Source organism: Rhodnius prolixus, unplaced genomic scaffold (genome assembly GCF_049639745.1).
Source record: "Rhodnius prolixus isolate KJV_2025 unplaced genomic scaffold, Rpr scaffold_2, whole genome shotgun sequence".
In the NCBI taxonomy this organism is placed as follows: domain Eukaryota; kingdom Metazoa; phylum Arthropoda; class Insecta; order Hemiptera; family Reduviidae; genus Rhodnius; species Rhodnius prolixus.
Genome location: NW_027411592.1, coordinates 26,695,539 through 26,707,014, shown reverse-complemented (window position 1 = coordinate 26,707,014; position 11,476 = coordinate 26,695,539). Strand labels below are relative to the sequence as shown.

General features: G+C 36.6%; 1 protein-coding gene across 3 annotated transcripts in view; it reads left to right on the top strand.

Moving 5' to 3' along the window:
* The first annotated feature begins 11,086 nt into the window (after window positions 1–11,086).
* Window positions 11,087–11,476, top strand: part of LOC141449336 (uncharacterized) — a 408,876-nt gene continuing 408,486 nt past the window's right edge. For 2 of the 3 annotated variants that reach the window (XM_074118645.1, XM_074118644.1), the window contains exon 1: window positions 11,087–11,243. The gene's annotated coding sequence lies outside the window, so the exon portion shown is untranslated. The remainder of the gene's footprint in view (window positions 11,244–11,476) is intronic. The other variant, XM_074118643.1, reaches the window with a different exon arrangement.

Here is an 11,476-nt window from a genome sequence, read left to right as displayed (position 1 = left end):
ATACTAGCATGGAAATAGAGAATAAAGGAAAACTATACAGCCATTCTGCAACACATCATACACGAACAGACAGACAAATTATTAACCCATCACAAGTAAACCCACAAACTGACAGACACACGGAAGAATCACAAGATAGTAATGTGGAATATGTTTTTCAGTTAATTAATAGAATAAAAAATTATCATTCTAATAAAAATGAAATATTTAAATTTATTGCATATAACTTGGAAGAAATTATTTCTAAAAATAGCGATAGTTCAAAGTCAGGCAATGCAAGCACAAAACAACAACCACAATCGAATAATACAGTAGTAACAGATACCAGCATACACACTCATTCACAGCGCACATCATAATACTAACTTTATTTAATAACATTATTATCTCTACGTTCATTCTTCCACTTACATACGCACAAACAAATATTTATTACAAATCTTAATTCATCAATTTCATAAAATAAAATAAAAAAATGTTCAAAATTTTACAATTAAATGTAAGATCTCTACAAAGCAATAGAAATTACTTAGAAACTTTTCTGAAAATAAATAATATAGATATAGTATTGCTATCAGAAACCTGGTGCAAACGATCGCAAATAATTAATATTTCTAATTATAAATTTATCAGAGCCGACAGAAATGATGGATATGGCGGGTCAGGAATCTTAATAAAAAATAAAATTTACTTTAAAACAATTCAATTTCAACCTAAATTCAATAACAATAAAATTCAAACCTGTGGCATTAGCTTTAAGATTTCAAATTCATATATCACTATAATATCGATTTATTGTGCACCTGGGCACAAATTTCAGAGTAATTTCTGGTCCACATTATTTAGTTCCTTGAGTTCGCCAGCCTTGATCTGTGGGGACTTCAATGCATACCATAGAAGTTTTGGTTGTGCATTCAATAATGCTGAAGGTAGGGACCTACTCGACGCCGTAAATGACGAGAACTTGTGTTTATTAAATGACGGAACAGCCACACTTTTACAAAGACCTGACAGACGTCCTTCCGCCGTTGATCTCTCCATTTGTTCCCCTCTCTAGTACCTAGGCTGGAATGGAAGGTTTTAGATGAACCTTTTGGTTCGGATCACTTAGGCATACACATTTCTTTGGACAAAAACATCCCCACTTTACACAACCAAAGTCCTTGCCATAGAAAATGGAATCTGAAACTAGCTGACTGGGAACGTTATACCCGCTTATCAGATAAACTGCTAACCCAACTGAGCCTCTCAAGCGATCCGTGTACTAATTATGTGAGCTTTGTCAAAATTATTAATAGCGCAGCGGAAGCTGCTATCCCTCAAACAAGACCTTACCTTGGGCGTAGGCCCAGATTCCTTCCGAAACCGTGGTGGGATGAGGAATGCGACCGGGCCAGAAAGCAGAACATAGATTCATTTAAAATGTATAAACTGACACCCAGTCGGTCCAACTACATCAATTGCAAAAGAGCCTCTGCATTTAGTAGGAAAGTATATAAAACTAAGAAGATGGCAAAATGGGCGGAGTTTTGTAATTCTATTAATAGAAACTCTCCGATTAAGGAAATCTGGAATAGTATAAGAGCTCTCCGACACGGATACCCTAGACGCACAACTTCCTCTGATGACTGGATTCCTGAATTCCTGTGCTCCCTTACACCCGAGATAGTTCCGAATCAAGTCAAGACACCCGACGTATTACCTTCCTTTGCCGATCAATTGAATAATCCCTTCTCCTTCGACGAATTAAGTCTTTCTCTTAAAACCAATACAAATACCTCTCCGGGAATTGATAATATCCACTACCCCATGTTGGTCAAACTGTCGGATTCAGGTAAGAGGATTCTCCTGGGGATCATCAATGATGTCTGGACACAAGAGAAGCGTATAGATGATTGGAGTATGCAAATAGTGGTTCCGTTACTGAAGCCGAACAAAGATCCTTCCCTACCCGACTCCTACCGACCTATTGCATTATCCTCCTGTGTTGGAAAGACATTCGAACGCCTGATTAAAACTAGACTAGAGTGGTGGGCAGAAGCGAATAAAAAAGTCCCACATTATCAGCATGGCTTCAGAAAGAAACATTGCACTCTAGACGCATTATCCACCTTCGTTTCAGATATACACAAGTGTTTCTCTGAAAATAAGTACATGATGGTGGCGAATGTCGACCTAACCAACGCGTACAACAACGTTGACATCTCAATCCTAATCGACAAAATGAATACAATAGGCGTTCCATCCAGAATTATCAAACACATCCACCACCTCCTTTCATCCCGCTCCATCACAGTCCGCCACAACGGCAGATTTAACGGGCCACGCATGGCACACTTAGGATTGCCACAAGGTGCTGTCCTCAGTCCATTACTTTTCAACATCTATACAGCAGATCTCCAGGCCTCCATAGGTGAGGATGCTTGTGTATCTCAGTATGCGGATGATATCATTCTGTTCAGCCAAGAGCGTACGTTAGAAGAAGCTAAAAGTAAATTAGATGCAGCAATGTTGTCATTCAACAAATGGTGTTCAGAAATGGGTCTCTCATTATCTGAAAGTAAAAGCACCGTCACTGACTTCACTAGACACAGAAAGTGGAACCTGCCTCCGTCTCTAACTCTAGGTGGATATCACCTCCGAGTGGAGCGGGTCATTAAGACGTTGGGTATGGTGATTGACAACAAGCTTTTATGGAGACAACACGTTGAGCAATTGGCTGAAAAGTGTGAACAGTCTTTAAACATACTGAGGTGCACCAATCGTCTGAACTATGGAGCTGACGTGAGAACATCACTGATGATCTATAGACAGCTGACCCTCTCCAGGATCGATTATGGGTGTTTCCTATATGGGGATGCCTCAAACACCCATCTGGATAAAGTCAGCCGGATACAGTTCAAAGCTCTGAGGTCCTGCCTGGGAGCTCTTAAATCCATTCCAACGAACGCCCTTTTAGTAGAGGCTCGCGATTTTCCTTTGGATATAAGAAGGAAGTTATTGGCTTCCCGATTTGTGGTGGACAGATTGTGTGTAAGTAATCACCCTGTTACAAAGAGAATTAGTTCCCTGGCAGCCAGGGTATTCACTGAGAGGTACTGGTACAAAAAGAAAACTCCAATTTTGGTGAAGGTTTTCTGCGACTTGTCCCATTTCTCGTCCTCCCTAAACCGTGCAGATGTCTTACCCCGATTTTATTTTGACTACCTTGACCTCCTTAAAAATCCCTTCATTATAGACAGCCTCTACCATTATGATTCCGATGCTCCAAACATAATAAATAACTGTAACTTTCTGTCAAAATTGGAGGACAAGTTCGCTGATTACGACCACTTTTACACGGACGGATCTAAGAGTGCGGATGGCGTGGGATGCTCAATCTATCACCTACAGTCGGACTCAATGTTGCAATACAAACTTAACCATACTGCCTCCATATTTACAGCTGAACTGATAGCTATAAACAAATGTTTATATAATATTCGGTCCACCGACATTAAACACTCTCTCATCATGAGCGATAGTAAAAGCGTTCTTCAGAACTTGAGGCATCCTGGTAATGACCCTTCCTTCCTGGTCCTGGATACGATAAATATGATAAAGAAGTTAATTGCCAATGGCGGATCAGTCTGGTTGATTTGGGTGAAGGGTCATTGTGGGCTATTGGGAAATGAAAAAGCTGACTCAGGAGCAAAAAAGGCCACTCTATTACATTCTCCATATATAAATACATTGTCTCCATCCGATATTAAAAACTACTTTAAAAAGTTATGCTATCAAAACTGGGAGGAAATTTATACAAGATCTTCAGCTCTAAAAGGTAAATTCTACCGATCCATAGAAACTGGTATACCGCGAAAACCTTGGTACAATAATTACTCTGAAAATAGAAAATTCTACACCACAATAATCAGGCTCAGATTTAATCATAACTATTCTCCACACCACCTAGCCCGCATAGGGATCTCCATAGACACAACCTGCTCCTGCGATCAGGAATCCATAGCCGACTCCAACCATTTAATATTGGCCTGCAAGAAATACACTCGTGGCAGAGATCAGCTGTGGAGGGCGCTAGTACGGACTGACTGCCCCACTACCACCAAACTTACACACCATCTTGATACACAACAATGACGACATATACTTGGACTTGTACACATACATAAAGACGAACAACATCACACTATAATAGTCAACAACACACACACGCATGCACACATACACAAACACACACCCACACACACAACAGTTTTCTTTGACGTCTTTGTTTATAACTTGCCCGCAATGAGCCTTTCAGAAATCAATTCCTCATCAATAAAACTGTTGATTTAAACATTGAATTCAACAGCATAGTCCTTAATACAGACAAATATTTACATTATAATTTTTTTAACAAAATTAGAACAAGATGTTTTTTTACCTAATGAAAAAGTCTTTTATATTTTTCACTTTTATAATTCAAGCAGCAGGCGTATTTTAATTTCTTTTTCTTTTTTTTTTTAATGTCGACTTGTCTTGAATTAATTAGAACTAAACTTCTTCGTAACAGATTCATGCAAGGGCATCCTCTGGTTCCGGCCAAATCTATATACTTATTTATAAATTTGTTTTGTTAGACCAAAGAGAGTAATTAATCTACCTACAACATTTCTTAATCACTTTTCAGGTTCACGTGGACACAGTTTCATCAAATCTTCTTTATCTCAAGTTTTGTATTAGTAATAAGTACCTTAACATAAGTATTGGTTGGTAATCCTTTTTATATCTTGAAAATAACAGAAAAGAAGGAAAAATTACCCAGGAAATTGCACTTTCAGACCATTCATTTTCTTTCAACTCAGAATTTCGGCAGCAAATTGAATTTTTTATGTGAGGAAGTCGAATTATGTATTGAAATGCGATTTGGAGGAAAGCTTTACCAACCACTTTCCCAGAATAATTTCCTCTCCTTCTTTCCATTTCCTCCTTACAAATAAGGGTCGGTTAAGTTGGCAGTACAACAGGTGAATTTGCGGCAAGCGGCAAAAGTGGCCTAGATAAGAGCAAAAAAATCTTTTTAAACATTAGATAACTTATTGACTTTAAGCCCTCTGATGATCTGATTTTAAGTGAACTGCAATATTAATTAGATTTTTTTAAAAAAAACCTCTTCCACTATAGGCAAGAAAACCCACCCTATCATTAAAAATAGATTAGAGTAAACTTTGAAATTTTGACGATATTAAATTTTTGGAGAAAAGGCTAGAGGTTGTGTGATTCCTTGGGCTTTCTCTTCTCCCTTAGGGACATCTCTAAAATAATTTTTGCCGAAAATTATGTCTTTCAAATTCAACTTATAACTAATATTAATCTCATTATTCAACGCTACCTCAGCAAATTGGTAACGTTTTATCTATTGAGATCTTTCCAGAAGCTAAACATCATGTACATCAATATATATTTCATATCTTGACTTATCTACACCTGACAGCTCCACTCGCAAAACTTCGTCTTGAAAAAAATACTTGAAAGCTTAGGTATAAAGGTAGGTATAAAGAATATTGATACTTTTCTTGGACTGCCAGCAAACTCGTCGACAGTCATGTTTTATGATCCCAGAAGATTTCGTGGTTTAGGCTTACATGAGTGGCACCACTCCATCACTCCAACACTTGTTCACCGCTAAATGATTGCTCAGTTTCCAAGATAATCGAAAGTGATCAGTTTTCGGTATCGCAGGTAAGGTAATTCGATGTGCTAAAAGAAGAAAAGATGCAAACCCTGTGTACCAAACAAATGTCAGGGAACTAAGTGTGAGCTAAGCCATGGTTCATTTGAGATTAAACTCGTTCTTTGTGGCAGCAGTTTAGGGTTCAGCATTTTAAGGATGCTCCTAAAATGATTAAGTTTCTCTTTGATAATCAAGTAATTACAAATCGAAATTGGTAAACGTTATTAAGGTGAACACTGAAGGCTTTTCTGATGCCAGTGGTCTAATAGGAGAAGAAGTTAGGGCTTTCTATCGTAGTGGTGACAGCTGACGGAAACTCCATTTGCTAGGAAAATGTCCACAAAACTCTCTCATGATCACTCGATACCATCACATCGGCAAACCCGAAATAACCCGCCTTCTGAAGGAGAAACGATAAACTTCCTTTTAAGGTTTCTGTTGTTCTCTTGGAACAACTCCAAAATGTCCACAATGTCGTTCCAAGGTAACTCGTTAATGCCAACAAAGGATGCAAATTTAAGTCGGTTGGCATAATAGTTCAAGTTCATGCAGAAGACCACCTCCAAGAAATAAGCAGGCCCTAGTTTTAATGAATAAACTGCGTTCAATTTTTCAAACATATTTATTCGTCTTGCTTCCATCTACAAAAATCAAATATTTACATTATAAAGACGGCCACTAAACATAAATCTATAATATGCCCTAACTCTACATTTTATATATGAGGCAATCATTTGTGTACCATCTTTAGCATTTTTTATCTTTTTGTTCGCCACTATAAGGGCGTATATACAGTAAAGGTGGAGCCTTATTTATTTTTAACTTATTACACGATGCTCCAAAAGTATTAGAATCATTTAACAAATCCGGAGCATCAATGGTATTAGCCTTAGGATTCCATTTAAGCCTAATCTGTTACGAGGCGTACTTAATAGTTCTCTTCTTATATACATTAGTAGCCGAATAGCCCACGTCCACTGTTTTCAGTATAGTAAACGCTGTTTGTGTAATATCATTTTTAGTATAACCATTATTATAAAAGTACTCAAATACTTTTTGTCCAGTTCCAGGTAGATCATTAATAGTAATATCTTTAGGAAAATGATAAGTTTCAACTTGTAAATTTTCTTCATTGTATTTAGTGTTATAATAACCGCCTAAATTATCAAACTCGTTCTAGATTGTCCTTTGTTAAAATGTCGTACATGATGAATATCGAAACAATCAATCATCCAAAGCACGCTCAAAAGTTTAGCCTTCCCATAAATTTTACACAAATAAGCTTTTATACTTTCCGTATCATTGTCGCAATCATACATCATATAATTCATCCATTTGAAATTACGAGTATGATGGTCCTGAACACAACCACTAATAGTAGCAACACTCCTGCTGGAACTATAAAAACTAGTATGTAATTTTGAACCTCGACTCATTTTATAAAAACGATGCCAATAATACCGGGGACGACAAAATCACCGAACTATACGGCGACGACGATACATAATAGGCATCCCTAACAGAAGTAGTAATAAGGTCTTCTTCTGAAACCTGAAAGCAGGAATGTTCTGCATAAACTACTATTACACGGTTAAGAAATTCAAGAGAATCAAGTGGCCGGTAATTATGCAGATATAGATGCGTTTCCTGATTGCAATAGCTCACCTCTGATTCTTGGTCCAACAGTAAGATATGCAATGACTCCAACTAAATAGAGAAAGTGGACGAAGAAAAAAAAGATCCATTAGTAGAAGTGTACCATTTTCTGAGTGAAAATTTTTAAGATTTCAGCGGCCAAGAGTTTACGAGAGTGAGGCTTATGGTTTGGAGCTTGAGTTCTCATCCCAAAACTCTCTCTGTTTTCTCCGGGAGTTAAGGGATTGACTCGATGCATTGTTGCCAATTCCAGACATTTTTTTTTATTTTTTGCAAAGCTTTCCTTGCACCAAGGTACTCGCTTATGCTTATGCTTTTCAGGGCTTACGCTAGATGAAAATTATTATATTTTTTACTTTATTAACATGTATAAAAATCCAAGAATTGTTTGATAGAGAAATAAATTATTGGACAATCTGATTCTCTGAGTTCCCTTCTCGTGACGTAGTCAAACAAAATGGTTTATTGAGGCATGCCAGCACTACAGATTGGTGACTTGCCAAACTGAGTTGGATCTCTACCCTTTAATTTTTTTTTTTTTTATTCGCTTTCCCTTTCCCATTATTGGTGATTTGATTTGTAACTTTGGTGGTGGCAAGCGTTCTGCTTGATTAGACTTGAAAAGGAAGGAAAAAGTTAACTTCTTTTGTTATTTTGTTCGGGTTAAGTATGAAAAATTTTTTTACATCTTGGCTGGAAAACTCAATCCCTAAAATCAAAAGTTTTCTCATGTAGATTTGAAATGGTCATTTAGAAGATCGATGCTTCATAGGAGGGCGCTCAGAAGTGAGGTGTGAGCAGAAAAAATATCGCGTAGTAAAACAATTCACAGAAGAAAGAGTAAGAATTAATTTAGAGTGTAGTGTTATTTGTCAATCCAAGTTAACTTCCAAAAAGAGTAATAGATAGGTCTAAGAAAACGGTAAAGCAGAAATCTGTAAGAAATACCTCATTATATTCTCTACATTCACGTTTTTCAATGATCTAACGAGTTATTTCATAGGAATGGAACCTCATTTTGCAGATACAGATGGCAAGCGTTTGAAATCTTTGAAGGGCAAATCGCTAGCAATCAGATACTCCAATTGCCAGACTGGAATCTCCTACTTGAGCTGTGCTCGAACCCATCTCACTTTGGGTAAGGAGCTACTTTTTTTTTCCAATTAACTTGGTCATCAAATGCCGAAGAAGCAGCAATTAAGATTGATTCTTTCATTCACCAAGAGGAAATTCAAACAGTGGGGTAAGAAGACTTTTCTAAGTGGAGGAGTTTTCTTTTGGTGTCAATTGGTGTGTTTGAAAGCAGTTTTATCACAGGATAGAGAAGATATTAGCTTGTTCTGGACTATTTGCACAAGATCACAGTTATTGCCCCTGAATAAAATGATCAAAATCGTTTACAAAGATAGCAAATAGAAGAGTGGAAAGTGAATCTCAAGGAAGATGGAATTTCATCAGTAAATTGTTGAGAAACTCTAAATTTCGAGGTACTGATCTTGCAGAAATAGCCAGAGTATTTATCTAATGCCTACTTTGACAGTAATCGCATTATTTCTGCCACAAGATTCAGTGGTCGACTGTATCGAACGCTTTTTTGAAGTCTATAAAACTAGCATAGTCCTTCCCTTTTTCTTACATTATTTGACTATAAGGAAAGTACCAAAAAAAAGTATCCATGAATCTTAGAAATTTTCTAAATCCATTTTTGATATTTTGCCATTAAAGGATTGCCGTACTCTAGCCAATCAGAAAGTCTGTTTAGCGAGTAACTGGGTCAATATTTTTGTAATCTCATTCACGAAAGTTTTCTGGTTTTAGAGGATCCCTTTTTTTTCCAGATTAAAAACATTTCTGACTTCCTCCTGATCAGGTCTCCCTTCAGAACGCAATTTTCAATTTATCTTTTGGTTATCATTTTGTTGTAGTATAGGCTTTGAGCGCATCGTTCTAGTTCTATTGATCTAGGCAATTGCCTAGTTAGTTAGTTAACTGTGACCCCAGACGTCTGTTCAACTTTCCGGTTTATTGTATTATTCGGAAGCGAATAGCTTTTCTTTTTGTTGAATTTCTTGATTTTTCATCTTTTAATTAGTTTATATTCACATGTAATATAATTTAATTATTTTATAATAATACGTAGTAAAAGTTTAAACTTTTGATAATTTTAGAAAATCCGCTTTTAAGAAAAAGCTGGGACAAGATGGCTTTAAAAAGTCAGAAATTGCAACCAGCATCTTCCATGCAGCCACTAATCATCGCTCACCTCTATTCTGGGTAAATCTCGGGTCACCTGAAGATCAAAGACAAAGTAAAAAGTAAAGTAAAGTTATCACTTATTACTTCAGGCGGGGCTTAACGTCCAACTACCGATTAGGTGTCGTGGACGGAGGTTATTAGCAAACATACTTTACTGTAAATTTCTTTTATTACTCAATAAATAAAATCCAAGGCCTAAGACCGGGAATCGAACCCAGTACCACAATACATATTAGCTTCGCAGGTCTCGCCTCTAACCGTTCCCAAGAAGTACAAATGAATACCAGAGTTTCAAGTTTCCGTCCATTTAGGACATCAATATCAAAGACAAAGTATTTTCCATCAATGACTTATATACTATGTATCCTAGAATTGGAGTGAAAATCCGCATAAAAGGAAGAACATCGCTCAGTGCAAAAAGTTGCCATTCTCCATTCCACAGCCTTCAAAGATACCTTCGTCTGACCATTTTCGTCTGACATTGTATTCCTTCTCACCTCCTTTATCAACATCTTTAAATTTCCTATAAACCCACTTATTACTGTTTACAAAGTGGCTGTTAAGGAACTATTTCCTAAAAGATGGCGATGAACTTTCTCCTTCATTATCTGGGTTCCCACACGCTGAACTCACATCACTCTTACTCGACAAGCAACTGAAACTATCGTAACAGCGGAAATCTGGAGCTCAATAATTTAAATCTACTAATTACTAGGCTGAAACATCATAAAGATCTACTGACGAAGTAAAAGGTGCAAATTGTCCCGTGGAACAATGGGTACACTACTGGCTCTTTCCTTACACAGCGAAATTCCACTTCTAACTTGAATTCTTCTTCTTCTTCTACTTTGATGACCTTACAGCCCAGTAAAGTTCATCATTACTTTCTCATTTACAACCCTTGCAAACACCTGCCACATCTTTTCTTAACAACTCGATAATATTGTGGAGAGTTGCCAGTGGACATTCGCTGCACTCTTATTTACGTTTGATAGATTTACTTGATTCTCGTGGATATAGTTGTAAATATCTCCATAAATAGGGTTTTAAAAAAAGATACAATATTTATTGTAAAATATATAAACTTAAACTAATTAACGTTATTAAATAATTAAAACTTTAATTTATTTCTTCAAAAAATGTAACTTTTATTTTTGGATTCCATTGGCCCCACGCGACCGTGTTGTTGAACTTAATAGTTTCTTAATACTTAAGAAGTATTAAAACGTTTTATTATTACTTATGAGATCAAGATGCCTTATTTGGTTCTTGAAAAATTCAGTTTGATTGGACAACAGTTATTAAAAGAATTAAAATAAAATAACTTGCACAAAATAACAGAAGTAAGCACAAAAATCTAAAATATTTTTTCACAGCAAATTATCTCGCAACATTGTAAATTTCAACAGAGCTGTGTCAAAGTTAGTACTGACCAGTACAACAGTCGAGAGATGGTGCTGGTCACGCGTGCGCTGCCATCAGCCGGGGGGCGGCAATTCCTTCTATTTGAGAGAGGTAGTACAACTACGGTCGAGTCCGAAGGCGGACACTAGCGGCTGATCTTCGTAAGTAATAACGCTCGTCGGTGCCGCCTCACGTAGGCGCGCGCGCCTAATACGTAAGTATTTCTTTACCTATAAATTAATGAACAATAAAATAAAATCTAAAGCGCTCTTAAACATCTTTAGATTTATTAAAAATATTACTATTTCAATCGCATTTCGAAATAAAAGATATTATATTTTAATAAAACTCTAGCTTAATAAATAAGAAACTTCCTGCAAGCGACAGATTCTTGTAGTTTAAATTATTCAAACGTTTAAAAGCGACTAGGAAATGATGTTAAAATTA